General features: G+C 41.5%; 1 protein-coding gene across 6 annotated transcripts in view; it reads right to left on the bottom strand.

The window, feature by feature from the left end:
* The window catches only part of rbfox3a (RNA binding fox-1 homolog 3a), a 939,385-nt gene that overhangs the window by 647,011 nt on the left and 271,215 nt on the right, over nt 1-21,159 (bottom strand). For all 6 annotated transcript variants that reach the window (XM_088070025.1, XM_088070027.1, XM_088070022.1 and 3 more), the window contains exon 3: nt 7,580-7,634. The gene's annotated coding sequence lies outside the window, so the exon portion shown is untranslated. The remainder of the gene's footprint in view (nt 1-7,579; nt 7,635-21,159) is intronic.

Here is a 21,159-nt window from a genome sequence, read left to right as displayed (position 1 = left end):
TCATGATATTTTTTTTCATGTAGTTAAAAACTAAGTTAAAGTATTTCATGATTTTTTTTTTCCATGCAGTGTTAAACAGAGTATTTTTAATGATTTTTCGGCAGTTACAGTATAACTGAATATGTTAATGATTTTTTTCATACAGTTTTAAATTCTGAGAGTATTTTTTAATAATTTTTCAGCAGTTAAAGTATAACTGAGTATGTTTTTAATTATTTTTTTTCATGCAGTTAAAAACAGAATATTTCATGATTTTTTTTTTCATGTAGTTAAAAACTAAGTTAAAGTATTTCATGATTTTTTTTTCCATGCAGTGTTAAACAGAGTATTTTTAATAATTTTTTCAGCAGTTAAAGTATAACTGAATATGTTTTTAATTTTTTTTTCATGCAGTTAAAAACAGAATATTTCATGATTTCTTTTCATGCAATTAAAAATTGGGTGTGTCCACATAATGCATTTATTAAGTATATAATGTGTGTAAAGCATATAGTGCAATTGAACTATTTGGTTAAAGTGGAACAGAAGTCTGTCTGAGATCTGTAGAAAATATATAAAAAACTAATTTCCAATTATGACTTGAGTGTTAAGCTGAGTGACTAGACTGCTGGATTTCTTTACAACATATTAGTATAACATTTTAAATGTTTATTTTTATTTTACAGAGAGAAGCATGAAAGACCCCCGTATTGAGCGTGCTGTTGCTGTTTGCAAGAAGATTGTGAGCAGCTTCTCATTCAGTTGGAAGAGGAGGAGGGACCTGGCCACAACGCAGAAAGAGCTAAATATCCCTGCACACCAGCTGATCAGCGAGTCTCCTACCAGGTGGGGATCTCGCCAGAAGATGATTGAGCAGGTGCTGGAGCAGAAGCAGGCTATTTCTCAGGTCTTGGCCTCAGACAAGAAAACACGGCATCTCGTTCTGACCTGGCAAGACCTGGAAGTCCTCAAGTCAGTGCACAAGGCTCTAAAGCCCCTCGTCGAATTCACTGATGCTCTGTCGGGTGAGGACTACGTCACAGTGTCCTGTGTGAAGCCTGTGCTTCATCTCTTCCACTCCAGAATTTTGGCAGTACAGGAGGATGACACTCCACTGACCCAGTCCATCAAAAGCTCCATCCTGGATTACCTGAGGGAGAAATTTGCTGACCCTGCTACCAATGCCCTGCTAGACATGGCATCATTAGTGGATCCCAGGTTCAAGACAACATACATTACTGCAGAAAAAGTGGAGGAAATCAAGTGCAGAGCCATACTGGAGATGGAGACGGAGGTGTTGCTGTTTGACCAGGGCACAGCAGGGTCAGCTGCTTCACAGCCTCATGAAGCACCAACAGTCTCAGAACCAGGGCCACCAAAAAAGAAAACCCTCGGAAGTTTCTTCAGAAAGGCAACAACATCCTCTGCCACAGCCACACCATCACCCAGGGAGCTGATGAAAACAGAGTTGTCTGCCTACTTGCGGTCTGTTAATGCTGACAGTGAATCAGATCCCCTGCAGTGGTGGAAGGACCATGAGGAAATGTTCCCAAACCTGAAAAATTTGGCAAAAAAGTATCTGTGTGTGCCCGCCACTAGTTCCCCATCAGAAAGGGTATTTAGTACCAGCGGAAATGTGGTCACATGTCACCGGGCATCACTCAAGCCAGAAGCTGTTGATAGGCTTGTGTTTTTGGCACAAAACCTCTATACAACTGTTTCTAGCTGTTATTGTTTCAAACACAAACAACATATATACGCACATGTTCCCACTCCTCCTGTGATGTGACTGTTACTGTTAAGAGTGGTTTTCGCAGTCACAGCCTGGACTTCTGCCTCTGTGGTTTGCTCACAATGCTAATTTTATTTTACTTTTTAAAATGATATGTTGTTATACATGATCAAGCAGAAAAAGTGCACTTTAATTTATATAGTTTTGAAATGTCTTTCTCAGGGGATTCTTGTTGAATGCACTTTTTTTTTGCTTTGAGCTGAGTTTTTGTTAAGGGTCTTTGAGAACTAGGCCACAGTAGAAAGGCCTACCATGTCATTATTTATTTTTATTTGTTAAAAGCTTGTGAGCGCAGCACCCTGGTTTGAAATAAAAGGTTTGCTAAACTTAATTTGATTGTGATTTTCCCCTTTTTGCATGCAATAGAAGGGTCTACTTGAATCATCATACTGATGTTATTTTATGCATCAAAGGGTTGAATTTAACATTTATATAGTGATTTACAGGAGAAATAAAAAAAATCAAGATATATATCGTGTATCGTGATATAGCCTAAAAATATCGAGATATTGGTTATAGGCCATATCGTGCAGCCCTACCTAAAATGATTCAAGACGTCACGGACTATGTCAATGCTTGCTCTGTGTGTGCCTGTAACAAAGTCTCTCGCCAGAAGCCATCAGGAGAACTCAGGCCCTTGCCCATTCCTCAATGCCCCTGGTCCCACATCTCCATGGACTGGACTTCGTCACGGGCTACCCCCCTCTAACGGTAACACAGTGGTTCTGACGGTGGTTGATAGACTGTCCAAGATGGTTCATTTTATTGCCCTACCCAAGCTTCCCTCAGCCAAAGAATCGGCTGAGGTCATGTTGGCTAATGTTTTTCGGATCCATGGTTTCCCCAAGGATATCATCTCGGACCGTGGCCCTCAGTTCATCTCGCGATTCTGGAAGGAGTTCTGTGGCTTGCTTGGTGCCACTGTCAGCCTCTCTTCCGGGTTCCATCCACAGACCAATGGACAGTCCGAGTGTCTCAATCAAGAAATGGAGACCGGTCTGTGCATCACTGCCGCCCAGAATCCCAACACATGTTCGCAGAAATTGGTTTGGGTTGAGTTTGCCCATAACACTCTCCCGTCTGCCTCTACTGGTTTGTCACCGTTTCATATTGTTCATGGTCATCAACCTTCTCTATGCCCTGCCATAGACTCTGAATTCTCGGTGCCCTTCGCATTGGCCTTGGTGAGACGCTGCAGAAGAACCTGGGAGCGGGCCCGCCAGAACCTCCTACGCCAGTCCAACCTCTACAAGGCAGCTGCGGATCGCAAGAGGACACCCGCTCCATGCTACAGGAACAGCCAGAGAGTGTGGTTGTCCACCAAGAACCTGCCTCTTCGGGTGGAATCCAGGAAGCTCGCTCCCAGGTTCGTCAGTCCGTTCCCCATTGCAAGGTCATCAACCCTGTCACAGTTAAACTGAAGCTCCCAGGGTCAATGTGGGTCCACCCCACATTCCGCGTTAGCCATGTCAAACCCATCAGGACCAGTTCTCTCGTCCCTCCGGCCAGGCCCCCTCCGGCCAGGCCCCTCCACCCGCCCCGTTCGTTGATGGCGGTCCTGTGTTTGCCGTCAGGCGGGGTCGGGGGGTCCAGTACCTCATTGACTGGGAGAGCTACGGGCCTGAGGAGCGCTCCTGGGTCCCTTCGAGGTTTGTCGTGGACCCCTCCCTTATCCGGGACTTCCATGCCGCCCACCCTGATGTACCTGGGTCTTCAGGGGCCAGCCCTTGACGGGGAGGTACTGCCATGTTCTGCGGTCTGTTACGTGTTTTATTTTCTCCCTCATGTTTCATGTCTTGTCTTCCGGTTTTATTTTGGGATCACTCACCTCTGTCTCTGTTCCAGGTTCCTGTCTGCCCTGCCCCCTCCTCGCCGGTGTGCACCTGATTCCTGATTGTGTCTACCGCACCTGTTTCTAATCACGCCCCATTAGTCCTGCATATATTCCCCCTTTGTGTCTTGTCTCGTCGCCAGTTTGTTGATTCTCCTCGTCCACGCTCCAGCTCTTGTTCACAGCCTCGTCAGTAGCTCTCTTGTGTTTAAACCTTGTTTGTTTTCGACTTTGCTTTTGCCTCTTGCTTTGGATACCTCTGCCTGGTTTGACTGTGTTTCTTGTGTACCGACCTCTGCCTGGAATAAACCTTGTTTCGCTGCTCTTACCTGGTCTGAGTGTTGCATTTGGGTCCTGCCTTTCCTGTGCCACAGTTCATGACACTTTCATGCTAAAGTGCTTTAGCAAAACTTTTGAAACGGGTTTAACATTTGTTAAGGACATTTATTTATTTATTTATTTATTTACTAGGTGCAGCCTAGTCTAAAATATGTAATTTAAGACTGAAATATGTTAAATTGTCATTTCAGATCAACAAATGTTTACAAATAAATAAAATGAATATGTTCATAAAAAGAGATAAAATGTTGCATTAATATGGGTTCATTTAAGTGTTAAAAACAGTTCATTATGGATTAAAAAGCAGAGCTAGAGCAGACAAATAAGTCTTTGTCAATGTGTTAATAAATTTAATTGAACTTCAAACAGGGTTGTTTACAGTGTACAGAGTAGGGTAGTCAGCTCACAAACTAACCTCAGAGGGTGTTAAGTGTCCATCTTTAAGTTTTATTAATTGCATTGGTTGTTACAATCTTGTCAGCCCTATGGAAAAGGTAGAGAGGTGGGATTTAATGGGGAACCAGTAGATTGACACCCTAGACCTCAAGCCACAAGTGTAAAGGTGCAGAGAGTAATTAAGTCCAATATTTTGGTGGATGCAGAGTTTACCGACGAGGAACAGACATTAAAAAACACGCATAGAGTAAATGGTTTTGTGTGTATGTTTTGTACTGCTTCAGCAAGATAAAGTGTAATAAAACGGAGACCGTAAGTGTGATTAGCAGGATTAGTATTTATTGCAAAGGAGCAGCAGCTAATGTTACTTCATGTGGTTAGTATGTGCTAATGATACCAGCTAGTTTAAAGCTCACAGACTCGGTATGAGACGTAAATGGGCTTGTGGGTGATTTGAAGGAGACTAAGAGAACTGTTAAAGTGCACAGTGGACCTCTCTTTGGAACACTCGGGCACCAGTTGAAGTCTCCCACTAAGCTATCACTTTGGACTGTTGCCGCCAGTCTGTAACTCCAGTAACTGACTGTTCGCCTTGTCAGCCATCACCCTGCTTTTCAACCGTCGCCCATGTTGCAGATAAGAACTGAAGGATTCCTGAGTAAAAACTAACAAGTGCATGTGCATTTTATTTTTTATTTTTTTGCAGTAGCAAGTGAACCTGCCATTTGTTTTTGGTCACAACGCTCCAAAGCCAGGACTCAGGCCTGCAACATCTTATTTTGGTTTTAAAGGACACTGTTTTATTGTGGTTGCAAAATGAGTGTGTGTCTGTGAGTGTGCACATGAAAAGCATCAAAAAGGTCATAACTCAAAACTGAACTCAAAGAGTACCTATTGGTGAAAGACTGACTTGACTGAAAAACCTTTGAAAAGTGTTTATATTGTAAAGGGAAGTGTTTTGGTACAAAATTTAATTTTGTTTTATGTTTTTTATGTGTTTAAATAATTTTTATATAACTAAATTTGGCATTTCAATTTAAAAGTATTGTCTTTGTGTCATTTTTACATTTCATTAAGGTGTGTTTTTAGGTTCAAAGGGGAATATTAAGTTAAAAACTTAATTTTTAGTGGGATTTAAAACCAGTAATTCCTACTTTTCCTGCTAAGTGGAGGCATTGCCATTTCATTAAAATCATAAATAAGTTTAAAGAAAGCGCAAAAGCAAGTAAATATCTCTCCTGTTACACAGGTTAGCACGGTTAGTCATAAATAAAAGTACCCAGGGCCCCGCCCATAGTACTACAACACCCCCTAACTAATTAGTTAACCATCTAGCTACAAGGGATGGGTGCTACATAATTTTTTAGGTCATTTTCCTTTCACCTTTTCCTAATTTCTTGTAATTTGTGGGGGTGATTTGTGGAGTTGCTCATTGCCTGTTTTCCAAGTCTTTGAATGAAATCAAACCAGTTTGCTCAGGGTGCAAAATTTAAGTGCACGTCCATTATCTCAGAGGTGGTCCACACTGAGTTGTCATAATGTGTTTTCATTAGAAGCTCACTGTCATTAAATACAGTCTAACCCTTGTGTGTGCCCCTATGTGCAAGACAGGTCTAGAATGTACAATTAATGTTAAAGGAACAAACAGCAGACACCTACTTGTTTCCCTGATACACACACAAACACACACACACACACACACACACACACACACACACACACACACACACACACACACACACACACACACACACACACATACAAACACACATATCCAGTTCAACCCCAATACCCCCTAACAGACCTCAAATTAATATGGTTTGGTTCATTTGAGTGTTGTGACCTAAGGCTATATTCAATACAACCACACTGGTTTCATTCTCACTAATGAAGGAAGGGCTATTTATTTCAAGGTGAGTCAAATAATAATAAAAAAAAAATGAAAAAACATGCTGGGTGTTGAAAAATTAATTACTCTGGGAGCTATTATATTGCTAAGTTAATTATTTTATCTGAATGTTTTTGTTTGACCCAAAGTGAAACTTTATCTTGAAAAGCAGAGTTAAAAGCCAACACCTTTATTGCTCTTAATAAAAGTAAACTAGAAGTACCTTGTGCAGGCTGCTGTGGGGGGTGGGGGGCACAGTCAAGGAAACTGCTAAATTGCTAACTAACAATCCTTCTCATCCTGAGTACAATGATCTCAAGCAGTTTACGTAATCAACATTCAAAGGGATATCAGGCAAATATTATTAAAAACAGAGTGGAGGTAGAATGTCATCTAAAGTGCCATTAGCTGAGTCACTGCACATTATGAAGAGGATTCCCTTCCTTTCAAACAAAACTATATCTCTTCAGTATTAAACTCTTCTGGTGTGGTGCTGCCTAACTAAGGTTCAGGATTGGGAGTTCCCGTTGGTTAATGAAAAGGTAGTGGCATTGATAAAATATCAAATAAATGAAAAACATTTACTTGTATTACCTTGGACTTTTCCAAAATTCAACCGAGACCACTCACTTATCTTTGCCTAACCTTAAGAAAGTGCTTACAAAATCCTACTCTGAACAAAAGAAACTTTCATAGTTGCAATAATCGGTACAAGTCGATACTGTAAGATAATGTGAAATGTGCATACAGTGAAATTTTGTAACTTTGAATATATGCTGGCTAAAAACTGTTTTATTATGTTAATTTTAAAAAAAGTTTCACTATGGAAATATACACGACTGCAAATTTGCAGTGTTCAAATATTTTCTGTCACCATTTAAAAACTTAAAGACTGTACTGCACACTCAGAGACAGCTCTGTCAATTTTCAAAAGCAGCCACAGCACAGTTATTGACAACAGCCTTTAAATGTGAAGGAAACCAAAGATATCAGGGATTCTTACAACAGCTGATGGTTCCTACATGTTCAACAATGGCACCTTTCGAGTAAAATAAACAACCAAAAACTGCAAAAACTTTCTGCTTTTAGGAGCTTAATCAGCATGACTGTGACACAGAGGTCACACATATTATTCATTCACAGCAGTTACACCACAGTTACAGCACAATCAATTTGATTTCAACAATGGGATGTAAGAATGCAACATATACCTAGCACCTTTAGAGCAGGGCTACAGAGAGCTGCATGGTGTGTTTGTCATTGAAATGCAGGCTGCATGAGGATGTATACGTAAAGGAAGTAGAGAAAAAGGAGATAAATAATTACATTAATCTTGGAAGTGATGCCTACTTACGTTAGGATGTCAGCAAAGCAGAGATGTCTGGATGCCTCTTCAGTTGTATATCAGCCTGTGGAAAAACACAGAGATTCACATTTAAACAGATGCTGTAGTTTAATGACCCACTATAGAGCAGATAAACGGCCATATGGCTGTATATATCTGCACACCAGTCAAGTTGCACTTACAGTTTACATCCATGTCTGTGAAAACATGGATGCTTCACACACATTTTTCTTTGTGGCAGCACAGAAGATCTCTACAATCAAGACAGTTTCAAGATTACTGCGACCAATTCAGTATCTCAGCAAATTTCCCCTTTTCTGTTCCTGACTGTTTTTGCAGAACATTATGATGTCACAGTTGACCTTTGATGTCTTGGATATAAAATGTCAGAACTTCATCATTATTTCCTATTAGGCATTTGTGTGAATTCTGGAGTTATGGCCACCCACACGTTTTATGACGTCATTGTGACCTTGACTTTTGATCTCCGACCATCAGATTCTAATAGATTCATTCTTGAGTCCAAGAGGACATTAGAGCCATATTTGAGGAAACTCCTTCAAGGCCATCTTGAGGTGTTGCGTTCACCATAATGAGACAGATTCAAGGTCACCAAATTCTAATCATTGAGTCCAAGTGAATGTTTGTGTCAAATCTGAAGTTATTTCCTCAAGGTGTTGAGATTTCACTTTCACAAGAATGAGACAAATGCAAGGTCACGGTGACCTTGACCTAAGACCACCAACATTTACCAAGTTCATCCTTGAGTCAAAGTAGATATTTGTGCCAAATTTGAAAAAAATCCTTAAAAAATTCCTTAAGGTGTTCCTGAGATAGCACATTCACAAGAATGGGAAGTATGGACAACCCAAAAACAACTGTTTACTGCATCAGAGTAGAAAAACACTAAAGAAAAAATAAAGTCTGTATCCCCAATGGTAACCTGCAGCAAACCCCTCTATTTTTATGTGGTAATTTAAATTGGGAGTGGCTGAGACCACCATCCTCTTGTTAGATTTAGATTGTTGACGTGTGATACCAGAAAGGATTTCACAGGTACACTATAGTATATCATCCAGTGTATTTTGATGCCTTCAAGAGCAGCCACAGTGAGCTAATGAAGAGTTTCAGGTTCAAGCTACACATCTCCAACTCTCTAATCACTATATTGCTGCAGTCTTAAGCTGTTTTCAAAATACATTATCATCCCAAATCATGCATGATGTTTAGGGTATCCTTCTGATGTCACAGTGGAATGACACAGCATGATCCTTATGTGTATGACAGCACATACACGCACACACACACACACAAACACACACACATACATATTGTTACCTGATGCTGTCCTTCAGTGTTTCATGTTTGGCCTGTGCTGTCGGCTGTTAAACACCGAGCTGTGGCCAAAGTGGGTGTGGTGGGGTCTGGGTTACCAGGAACTATTGGACCCATAAAGACTTCTAATTTGCTGCCAGGAATTTGTAAAGCTGCACTTCAGTTATGAGTATTTCCTGCATAGAGAAGCTGCTTGAGTGAAATTTAGTCCCGCCTCAAACTCTCAATAAAATTGTGATGGGTGTCCTCATGGAAAATACTTTTTTGTTGAACCATGTGAATTTCTGTCATTCCTAACTACAAATGCTGCATTTTGCCAATGTGGTGACACTCGTAATCAGCACAGTTTACCAGGAAAGGCACTACCAAAACTGTCAAAGAGGCAGAAATGCTGGCTGGGCTGCAGCAAAGCTGGTACCAGCCCTATCAGTGCAAAAATAAAGCCGATGAGGTTGCTTTTCTCTGCTGTCTAATGGTAAATGGTAAATGGGCTACGTGTATAGCACTTTTCTAGACTTCTTGAACACTCAAAGTGCTGTCACACTATATGTCACATTCACTCATTTACCCACACATTCACACACTGGTGACCGAGACTACCATACATAGTTACACTTGCTACTCAGTAACCATTCATACGTACGCACATGATACAGCATCGGGAGCAATTTGGGGTTCAGTATCTATCCCAATGATACTTCAACATGTTGAGTGGAGGAGCCAGGGGTCGAACCACTGACTTTATGATTAGACGATGACCCGCTCTACTTCTGAGTCACAGCCGCCCCATTTTTTAACATAGTTTTATATTGTCAGCTGGTACATTTAAACACACCTGTTGGCAGGGGTGTTTAAATTTTCCCCGTAATAGGGGTTTTTTTTGCATGTTGATGTGAGGGTCTAAGGCAGGCATGTCAAACTGGTCCACAGGGGGGCCGGTGTGGCTGCAGGTTTTTGTGCCAACCAACCAAGAGCACACAGTTTGACAAATCAACTGTCTGAAGACAGAGATCAGTTGATTAAATTAGTCAAGTCTGGTGTGCTGCTACTTGGTTGGAAACAAAACCTGCAGCCACACCGGCCCCCCTGTGGACCAGTTTGACATGCCTGGTCTAAGGACAGAGGGATGTCGTATTCTGTAAAGCCCTCTGAGGCAAACAGTGATTTGTCATAATGGGCTTTATAAATAAAATTGAATTGAACTGAACTGAAATAAACTGAGTTGATTTAAATTAAATTAAACTGATTTGTTCAAGAGTCTGTGCAGCTCTGTGCAGTTCAAGTTAAAGAGATATTCACAGATTGACACTTCCCACCAGACAACTAGCTACAACCTAATTTAAATAAAAACAGGCCGTCCTCTGAGATGGACAACAGATGTTGCCCACTGTGTGCAACCAGCTGTGAATGGAGTGCTCAGGGACTGTCGTCAAAGTGCACCTTCAGAAAGAATACTAAAACAAAAAAATAATTGAAAAAAATTTGCTCTTGCATTTTGAGTAATTTTTATTGAATAAAAGTCTAATAACTTTACTCATATACAGTGTAGTGTCACCAACATCACTTACACACGTCATAATTGGAACTGCTAAAATATGTTGCATGATGAGGATGGTAACAACTCTGCCTCATATTGTGCCAGGAAAAAGTCTAGTCAAGTCTAAAGATAGCCAGATCAGTGTCTAGCCAGCCAGCAGGCCAGGCAGATGGTGTTTCATGGCAAAAGAGTTTCTACTAAACAGATACAGACAGCCACACCACCGGCTGGCAGCCTTAAGGCTTTCCCTTATACCTGTGCAATTAAAATATTTCTCCCGCAATAACAGGGGAGAGGAGAGACAAATACTGGAGATGCAACTATCTCTGGTTGAACATACAATGCCAAATTGAGTTTCCATAGTAACTGTGGACCACAGAGGCAGTAAAAAGAAAAATAAAGTCAGCTTGGGGGAAATATAAAAAGCGCCCCAGCAGCAGATCTCTGAAACTGTCCTCATTTCAACTCATACCACTGCTGCCCTTCAAACTGTGCCACTGTGCCAGTGTGTGTGTGTGTGTGTTTGTTTTCATTGGTGAGACATGTTTGTCTATTTGTCCCTAAGGCATTACATTCAAAGAGGTCAACGACCTGAGGAGAGGCGCAACAGTAACAACCACAATCAGAAACAATCAGAAAAAACAAACAAACATACAGATAACCACAAATTATATTCCAGCAGGTCCCTGTGGAATGGGTAGAGGCTGCCCTTTATTTGTGCAGATGAATGGTGAGGTTGATTCCATGGACTGTGGTGTCAGTGCAAACATCTTCACTTGGGATCTGATGGGGTCTTTGTATAAGCTGTGCTGCACATTTTTTTTTGCCTGGATGTTTGTTGTTATTTATGCTATTGATTAAGCTTGAACAGAATACAGTTTTTATACCTTCCTGACATTTTACAGGAATTTATGGTACATGACTGTCTATGCGTTTTTTTTGTGTGTGGTATTGTGTTCCAACTCCCCCTACAGGGTGGAGACAGTTGCCAATTGTGGTATGGGAGAAGGGGGTCTCTAAAGGCTGTGACACACCAAGCTGAAGGTAGGTTGTCCCTCATCGCTGTGGTGTGTCCCCAGTGTCTCCAGACTCGTCAAATACGCACGCTCTGTCAGTGCTTTTGGTGTACAACTTGACGCCAAGAGACACCATCCACATCCAACTGGAATGTGGCTCGGCCGGGTCAGATGAGAACACAGAACTGGTGTTGTTGTTGTTATACACCACCAGTTCCAGACAGGAACGGCGGACGGCACTAGGCATGTCTGCATGCAAGGCTGCTGCGTGACATCACTTAATAACGTGGATGAATGGCACCGGTTGCCTGCACATAAAACACTAAAGGACAATGTCAGGTAATACCGCTGCTGGGCAGGCAGGTGGGGAGGTGGATGTCTTCCACAAACAACTGACTTTCGTGCTGGAGTCCAGAGTTTGCTTCCTGTGTGGATGATAGGATTTTTGTACCTTACCATGAGCCTCTTTTGTCTGAACTTTGACTTTGTTGCCCATTCCTAGCCATCCTGATGGTCCGTGTTAGTTGCCATGTGCTGTTGTGTAAACATTTGGACCAGTCCACATCATCCCAACATTACTGCCATATGCACTGAACAGCTGATGCAGAAAGATAGCTAAAACATCATAAGTAGACGCAGAGGGTCACTGACAGAGCGGCACCATTTGACTAGATGGGACGAGAGAGTGTTGGTGTCCAGCACCATTGGCCCTCGTTGACCCACATCAGCTTTTTTTTCTGGTGATTCAGCATATGAAATTGGTGCCCATCAGTGAATGAAATCACTCTGATCAGCATAGCGCACGGAGGTAGGTAGATAGTGGAGGTAGACACAAACTTATGAAATGAGGTCAGATTGTTTTTCTTCTGCCACTGAATTCTTAATAGAGACATTTCCAGTTGGGTTGTGTTGTTTTTCACTCGTGCTCAGTATATGTGCGTTGCTCTTACAATATTGGGTTGTATAGTTAATGTGCTAACTGGCTAACTATCCTTTTGGCCGAGACACAGCAGTGTGAGGTAACACAGCAGGAGACTTTCTTCACAGCTTTTTCTGAGATGTCGGCTTGGTGTGTCTTGTCCTTAAGGTGGGCAATGATGAGTGACCCAAGTCCCTGCCTGGGTGGAGGAGGTGGGGCTAATGGGCTGAAGCTGGAGTCATCGGGGATGGTGTCAGAGCTGTCCCTTTGACATTCAGATCAACCGTAGAACTCATTCAGGTGGTTGGTGCTGTGCTGAGCTTTGGGTTTGCAGTTGGTAAGTACAAACTGGCACAGTCCTCTCTGTTCTTACCTCAGCACCCACTGCTCACCCGCTGAAAAAATCGCAACCAGGAGGAGAGATCCACGCAGCAAAGCACACAGGGCAGCCTGACCTGGGCTTCATTCAAAACGTGGCTCCTCTGTAAAGCAGCCAGGAGCAGCATGAAAACACTCCACCTCGCACTTGGCTTTGCAAGTTTGCAAAATGAAAACACATTTCATAATTTACACCCTCCTCTTCTAGGCTGTACTGGCAGAACAGCAACCTTCCCAGCTTGACCAATTATAAGGGATTTGGAGTTTTCAACTTGAAGTCCACAGGATCACATTTCTCCTCTTCCTGTCCTTTTCTTGTGTGTGTGTGTGTGTGTGTGTGTGTGTGTGTGTGTGTGTTTGGGGGGGGTGGTAGTTAGTAGCATGGACACACGTTCTCATCCCAACTCGTCACATGGTGCCACTCCGTCAGGGAATTTCTGTGTGCACTTATGATATTTTAGGTATCCTTTTGCGTCAGCTCCTCATGCTCCAGAATGCCGCTATTTTGATATCAACAAATGCACATGGTGGGATGACGCAGTACAGTCCGTATGTTCACAAAACAGCACATGGCAACCAATGCAGACCATCTTGATGTGACAATGTGACCATCTTATGTGACAGACTAATGGATGGTTAGGTTTAGGCAAAATAGGTACATGGTAAGGTGTAGAAAAAAGAAACACATCTACACAGGATGCAAACTGTAGACTCCTGTATGAAAGTCAGTTGTTTGTAGGACCCATCTTCCTCCCCATCCGCCCACTCTAATTAGCGCACTTGCTCACCTTATATTAAGTTGTTACCAGCAGCGTTGTTACCGGCAGCATTGTTACTGGCAGCAATGTTACTGACAACCTTACCCATTCATATGTGACCAGTTCCATCTGGCCATGCTTTCAAGTGTTCCCGCCCGTGCGCTTTGCATATGGACACCCTTGGTGCCATCCAGTCGTCTGCCGGTGTATGATAATGGCACTGGTTTTGTTTGAGTGCGTTCTTATCATTCCAGGTTGATGTAGGGTGGCTTTTCGCTTTTGGAGTGACAAAAAGCTGTCACTTCTCTTATTTATCTTACTTATACAGTCTCTCTTTTAAACACAGCGCAGACTAATTTGGATTGATGTTTGATCTCTGCTAAGGAGGAAACAGAGGGAAATTAGTGACAGCACGTCATTGCATTTTGCAGGTTAACGAGCCGAAATTAGCCTGGTGTTGTATTCCCATCAATGTCAATCAGAGTCATTTGACCTAGGTTTGAATAATTGTATAAATTCCCATTGCATTCTTGTTGTACACATTCTCATGCTAGCGAGTGTAAGTGGGTTTTTGTGCAGTGGGAATGATGCTTGAATGAAAAAGATGCACGAACTGAGTCTGACAGTAGGTTTGTCTCTGCCACTGCACTCTAACAGCTATCCTGCAGAGGAAAGTTACCGACCCATGAATTGCAGTTTGTATGTGAAAGTCTTGATGCTGCAGTCTATAATCAGCCAATCAAAAGTACATAACATCTACTTGTAATCAGCAATCAAAATTAAGAACCACTAGCCAACAATCCACTGATCAGAAGAAATGTTATACACTGTATGCAGTCAGCTTCAACAATCAGATGTAATGAACTTGTTTGGAACCATGGAAGTTACCACCAGAAACCAAAACCATCAAGCACCAGCGTATTTTAACTTTTATTCTTTTCCCCATTCATATTTTAACAGCATTTCTTAATTGCTTGCTTTTTTAGCAGAGCAGCGGCCTATCAGTAGCAGTGAGACATGAATCCTTTGCCTACAGTGGGATAAGAGGTGTGTTAAAAAATGTCAGTATGGGACGTCGGTAGCTGAGTGGATAAAGCAAGTGCCCCATGAATAAAGGCAGTGTCCTTGCCGTTGCAGCCTCGATTCAACTCCTGCTCGAGGCCCTTTGCTGTATGTCGTCCCCACTCTCTCTCCCCCTTTCACACTACCCATCTGTCCTATCTAATAAGGGCTAAAATGCAAAAAAGAGTACAAACAGAGTCAGTACAAATTTTTAAAAAATCTTTCCCTTACTTCTCATTGTGGAAGTCTACACCACCAATAGAGCAAACTGTCTGTGTGTTTCCATCCACAGTTAAGTGGAGTTAGGGTTGTAGCTTGATTAGACCATTTAATTTGACTGCTGTCCTTGTCCCAGTAAAGAAGCACCATGGGAGAAGCCATTGAAGTATGTCAGACTCCACCATGGTAGATAGTGAAATGCCCCCTTTCAGCTGGTTGCATTTGTGCATTCGGACCTTCTTCTGGTTGACATGGGACATCATTTACCAAACCAGTAAGCAATCGGCAAACAGGCTGCATATACGTAGAACGGTGAAAGCATGGATAACTTTTCAGCATTGTACATTTTGTAAGTACTCTACACTTTACTTGGTACCTTTGTCTTGTTTTGTTTTCTTCCACTGTTCTTCCTCTTTTGTTTTTCCCAGCTTTAAATTACTTAAATTATTTATTTAAATTATTCCCTATGCTTTTAAAGTAAAAACAAAAAGATACAATATTTTAAACCCTTTTAAAACTTAGATTACAAGGGCAACCATTAACCTAATGGAAGACAGTTATTGCATAGCAGTCAAAATTGTTGAAAGCACATTTCAAGTTTTCTGCTTAGTGTCCTTTTAGTAGCACCAGAGTCGATGCTCCCTTGTTGGTCAGACAGTCAATGACTTGAGATTTTGCATCTGACCAGAGCACCTCCTTGATTTTCTTACTCTGTATGAGCTCCTTGATGCTGCTTATTTGTAAACGAAGTCTCTTCTCTATGACCTGTTTTGTTGACATAGGGGCATCAAACAGAGAAAAAGGGTGGCCAGAAAAATAGCATTGTCTGTTCTATCTGACAGAGAAGGGGTATCCCCTGCTAGAGTACTCCTCACCACACATCTGATCCTCTTGGCATGCCAACAATGAGGAGAAAACTTCCTTCCCTCTCCCATTAGACCAATTAATGTGCCTCCCTAAGTGCCTCCATCAGGTAGATTTCCAAGGGAAGCAAGTTCAGAGCATCACTGTTTCCCAAGCTCTGAAACCTGAGGGCCACCTTTTCAGATTTAAGCTTCCTAATGACCTTATTTGCCTCAGGAATTAGCTGAACTGTAGCATGTTTACTATTTGATGCTAAGCTAAACATAATGTCTGGTCTTGTCTGCTTTGCAACCCATAATATCTGTCCTCTTTTGGACTTAAGCTGCTCTTATTCAGCCTCATTAAGAGGTGCATTTCTTTGCACTGCATGTGCTGTTTGCAGTTGAAGATGCTGTAGATTTTCAATTTAACTATGCTGATATACATGAACTACACCATCAATAGTAGTAAAATCCGCCCCCACGTAGCAGAAATGTTCATGTTCCTCACGTCCAACCTGGAACACAGGCTTTAATGTGGGGAATCACATCTGTAGAGAATTTCTGTGAAACAAAAGGAAATTGTCAACATGACATGTGAGCACTCCAGTCACTTTTCAATGCTCATCCAACAAATAAAATACTGCTGGATCCACTTGTGACATTTTACTACCTGTACTCAGAATAATTTCCTTCACTTTGTTATACCAATACAATGACGCATCTGCAAGGCCTTAAACATTTTTTTTTTTGTAGTTTCAACAGAAAATTTTCCTTTCCCGCCTTAGGAGGTGGGTTGATATAAATATCTCTGGACAGCTGCATGCCCTGCAAAAAAGCAGATTTAATGTCCACAGAATGGACTTGTCACTTATTTTAACAGATTACTGCCAATAATAGCTCAAGAGATTCTGAAGCACAGGTCGGGAATCCTTCTGTAACTCTTGAATATTAAGCTCACGCTTTGGGCACAATACCATCAGGAGTTTCTTTGAGACTACAGGCCCATCTGGTGGAAACACACTTTTGACCTGCGTTTTCAACTTCCCCAAAAACAACGTTTTTGTGCTAGTTCATTATTTCATCCTGTTTAGCTGTGTGAAATCAAATGTCTTTTGTTATGCTGATTCAATGTTAAGACTATCAACACGTGACATCTCAACTAATGCCTTTTTCCCATCACTGCCATCAGGTTCAATGTGTTGCAGATTAAAGCAGTTTCTCTGCTTGCCAGTAGCTTTGCCTACTCTACCTAAAACTCTGGCTCTGAGATGAACACCATCATCCTGTTTCATGAATGTTACAGTCTGTCCAATTTTTAACTTTACACCAGCAGAGGAGACAGGGTTACCACAAACACTGCTCTCTGTTTCAGTTTGTGTTACATTAGTTTGTGTTACAGTGGGGTCAGCCACTTCTCCTGTATTCACCTCCCTGTCACTGATATTGCCCTGTTAGCTGTCTGTATTGCTTCACTATCTGAGCTTTCTGCAGCATTGCTGCCTTTTTCACTTCCTGTCTCACTGTTTTCTTGCACAGTTTGCTTATCTTGATCCTGTGTATTTACCTTACAGAGTCTGGAGTGATGCACTCTAACCTTAGTCCCCATGTTTTACAAATACAACAGGTCCATCATAACCAATAACTACCCCTGGTACCTTCCACTCTGGACAGTCTGCTCGTTTTTAATATACCTTGTCTCCTGACACTTACTTGTCATCTGTCAGCCTGAGTTGTTTATGCAGTGCCCTTCTTATCCTCTCTGAACACTCTGCCTCAGTGAAGGCTTTCCTTGAAGCGTACAAAGCTGAAATGTGTTCTACTCTAGCATTTACAGTGGTACCTTCTAGAGCAGGTAACTTATTAACTAATACAGATGGAAAATTAGGATTCTGTCCAAATACCAGTTGATAAAGACTGAAGCTGTGAACACTCAGCATACTGTTCTAAGCCATGAGTGCCCCATTTTCTCATTTCACCTTCTGGATAATCTCGGTTAGTGTTTGATTATGTCTCTCCAGTAGCTCATTGCTCCAGGGATCATTGAATTATCCTCTATTGTTGACAACTTCAGATGACTTTTTTGTTTTTTCACGACGTTTCCAGCGCTGAAATGTGTGAAACGGTCGATCATGTGAAGATATCAAACACCTGATTACAACTTGTGCAGATACACTGCACTGCTACACTACACATTATACTGGGAAGCTAAATGCAACCCCACAGCAGGCTTTGTCTTTGTCTGCCTGTGCCTCTAACATATTTCACAGTCCTGAAATAATTGTTGTAAAATAGCAAAACATTCTTTGTCCTTATTTCCTGAGCTTCAATGAGCCTCTGTAGTCTATCTGCCGATGCATGACCAAACTGTTTATGAAGCTTCAGAAGGACTTTGTGTTTCTCATCTAAAGACATGCCTTCTGTGACTGTCAGGACTTCATCTACAGTTTGTCTCTGATGTTTATACAGTAGTGCCCAGAACTAGTGAACTCAAGAGAACTCAAGATGTATGGATTGTTTGAACATCACTGCTTTGTCATTTTGCATGTCCAAAATAGTTCCTGCTTTTTTCAAGGATGTTTTACTCAGCAAAAGTGGAATGTCAGCTTTGCCAGCTTCAGTTTCAATTAGGCATTTTGTCAGTCCTAAATTAGCTGGTAGTTTCACTTTTCATGTGGAATTCACCACATTCTAATCTCTGAACCAAAATGGTCTGCAACTGGGAGTTTGTGTTTTTTTTTGCATTACCTGGCTCACTTGATCTTTGGTGAGGTCATCGATATTGCTTTCCAGCCACTTCTCACTACACAAGCAGCGAGTACAAGCAGTGTCAATTATAGCTGATCCCAAAGATTCAGTTTTGAATATCTGCATCTGACATATGCAAAAATGTGATGTTACATTACTCTACATTTTCATCTTCAGTTATTTTAACTTGTTCACTTTTCTTGTGGGGACAGTCTTTAGCCTAATGAAATGTGCTCTGACAAATGGAACATCTGGATCTACCAAATTCAGTGGATTAGTCCCTGGTAATGGCTGTTTCAGCTGTCCACTTTGTAACGCTTTGTTCCGCTTTCTTCTTTCCTGTGGTTTTGTTCTGTGAAAAATGGCACGTCTTGGTTCACTTGTATTCTGTCTGACGAGCCTGCAGTTTTCCCTCCAAAAATCCTCTTCAGAACTGACTTCATGGAGGGGAATGTCAACACCATGCATGCTGTCAATGCTAGCTGCCTATTTTTTTCATTGAGACAGGTTGTATCTAACAGTTTAAATGCTTAGACTTCATCAGGAAGTGTCATATTATACTTTTTCATCAGATTATACTGCTGTTCAAAGTCAATTCTGTAGTCTGCCATGGAAACTGAACTGTTCTTTGCCATCAAAATAAGAACAGGCTTTGTATGTGCAGACTTTTTCTTAAGAACACGCCGTCCAACCTTGCCATACTGTCATCACTTACTTAATCTTCTGCAGGTATCTCCATGGCCATCTCCCTGGCTCTAACCTCAAGCCCCAGTGCAACAGCGAGGGCTTGTTTCTTTTTGTCGAGCTCGGTAACCTGCGTCCAAATATTGACTTCATGTTTCCAACACTCGTATGGTCTAGCTTCATCAGACTACAGCGGAACGTTGTAACTGGCTGCCATGCTACAACCATCCTCTGCTACTACTGTTGCTAGTAAGACACACATTTCAGAAGTTCAAAAACGTTTAGTCGGTGCATAGCCAGGACTCCGTTACTGCCATCATCTCCACAACAAGTACACACAGCATGCACTCACCTTCATAGGATGGTACCTTGTACTGTAACAGATATAATATAGGGGAAATAACATGTTAATATAAAGTGCGTTCGGCCGGAGCTACTGGCTCACTGTCACAGAATGATTTATTGAAATATTACACTGACCAAATTAACAAACAGGGCTGGTCTCACTCCCAGTCTGCAGCTTTCTGTGGATAACAAACACACTGGGGGAATCCATGCAGACCAGCACTCTGACACAACTCTTATAGACATTAATATTTTCTTACTCTGCCATTGTTAATTTATTTACCAGTGTTCCGACCTACTCTCCCCGGGGTATTAACATAATCCATCCTGTCAGATTTACCCTGTTAAACAGGGACAGGGGGTTGGAGGATACATTGCTCTGAGTGTGTGTATATGTTGCTGCTTGTATGTTTTGTGTGCTTATGTATCAGTATGTGTGTGGGTGTGTGTGTCAGCAGCAGGGGAGTGTTTTGAGAGGTAATGAGGGCATTGTGGGAGTGTTATAAGGGGCTGTAAGATGCCCACTGAGGCATTTTTGGAACACTGCACTTTGAAATACACTTCAACAGAAGCCACTCGCGACCAGTCATGAAAGCAATCTCTCCTCTATCTCATCCATCCTTCTATTGACTGCCGCTGGTCTGTCTCTTCTTTCCTCTGTGCCTCTTCTCCTTGATTTACTCTCATCTCTTCATTTAACTGTCCATCTCTCTTTCTCTGCCTGTAACCTATATGGTTACACATAATTAAAAACTGTAGCATTATACTGATGGATGTTTTCAGAAAGGAACAGGACCACAAAAATGAAGAAAACTTAACCATTTGAACTCTGACTTGCTCAGACTGCCTTATATTTACTGCCTAGTCACTATATTTAGATTAATAAGTTTAACTACTCAGAAGTACCACCAAATTGAAACTATATCATTAGGGTTCCCATCATGCTTTGGGAATAAAAAACAAGAAGTGCATTTTTTTTCAGAGTCAGTGAAAGTATCACTTTTTACGGAAGCCCTAAGCGGACGTGTTTTTTTTTTTTTTTTTACAAGCCGTTTTCTCAATATAACAAGATATTATCTCGTTATCTCGAGAAAACAGTTTGTTTTCCTGAGATATTATCTCGTTATCGCGAGAAAACGAACTTTGTTTTCCCGAGATATTAAGTCGTTATCTCGAGAAAACGAACTTTGTTTTTGTTTTTTTTTGTTTGTTTTTTTAAACTTTATTGAATGAACGTCAGAAGAAGAAGTGGCGGGTGGATGATGTGACAGCAGGTGCCGTGCGGTGTTCAGCGCGGACCAATGCGCAAGGTAAGATGATTATTATAGGGTCACATCACCCAAATTCATCAGTAATCATAACTAGATTATTATACTGTTGCTCCGGTGCTTTTTGGTACGTGCAGGGGCGAGAACCTGCACGCATTTGTCCGCGCTGAACACCGCACGGCACCTGCTGTCACATCATCCACCCGCCACTTCTTCTGACATTCATTCAAAAAAGTTTAAAAAAACAAACCAAAAAACAAAGTTCGTTTTCTCGAGATAACGACTTAATATCTCGGGAAAACAAAGTTCGTTTTCTCGAGATAATGAGATAATATCTCAGGAAAACAAACTCTGTTTTCTCGAGATAACAAGATAATATCTTGTTATAACGAGATAATATCTCGTTATATCGAGAAAACGGCTTGTAAAAAAAAAAAAAAAAAAAAAACACGTCCGCTTAGGGCTTCCGATAACTTTT

This window comes from Plectropomus leopardus, chromosome 19, assembly GCF_026936395.1.
Source record: "Plectropomus leopardus strain MGB_pleo_1.0 chromosome 19, ASM2693639v1, whole genome shotgun sequence".
In the NCBI taxonomy this organism is placed as follows: domain Eukaryota; kingdom Metazoa; phylum Chordata; class Actinopteri; order Perciformes; family Serranidae; genus Plectropomus; species Plectropomus leopardus.
This window is presented reverse-complemented; position numbering and strand designations above follow the sequence as displayed.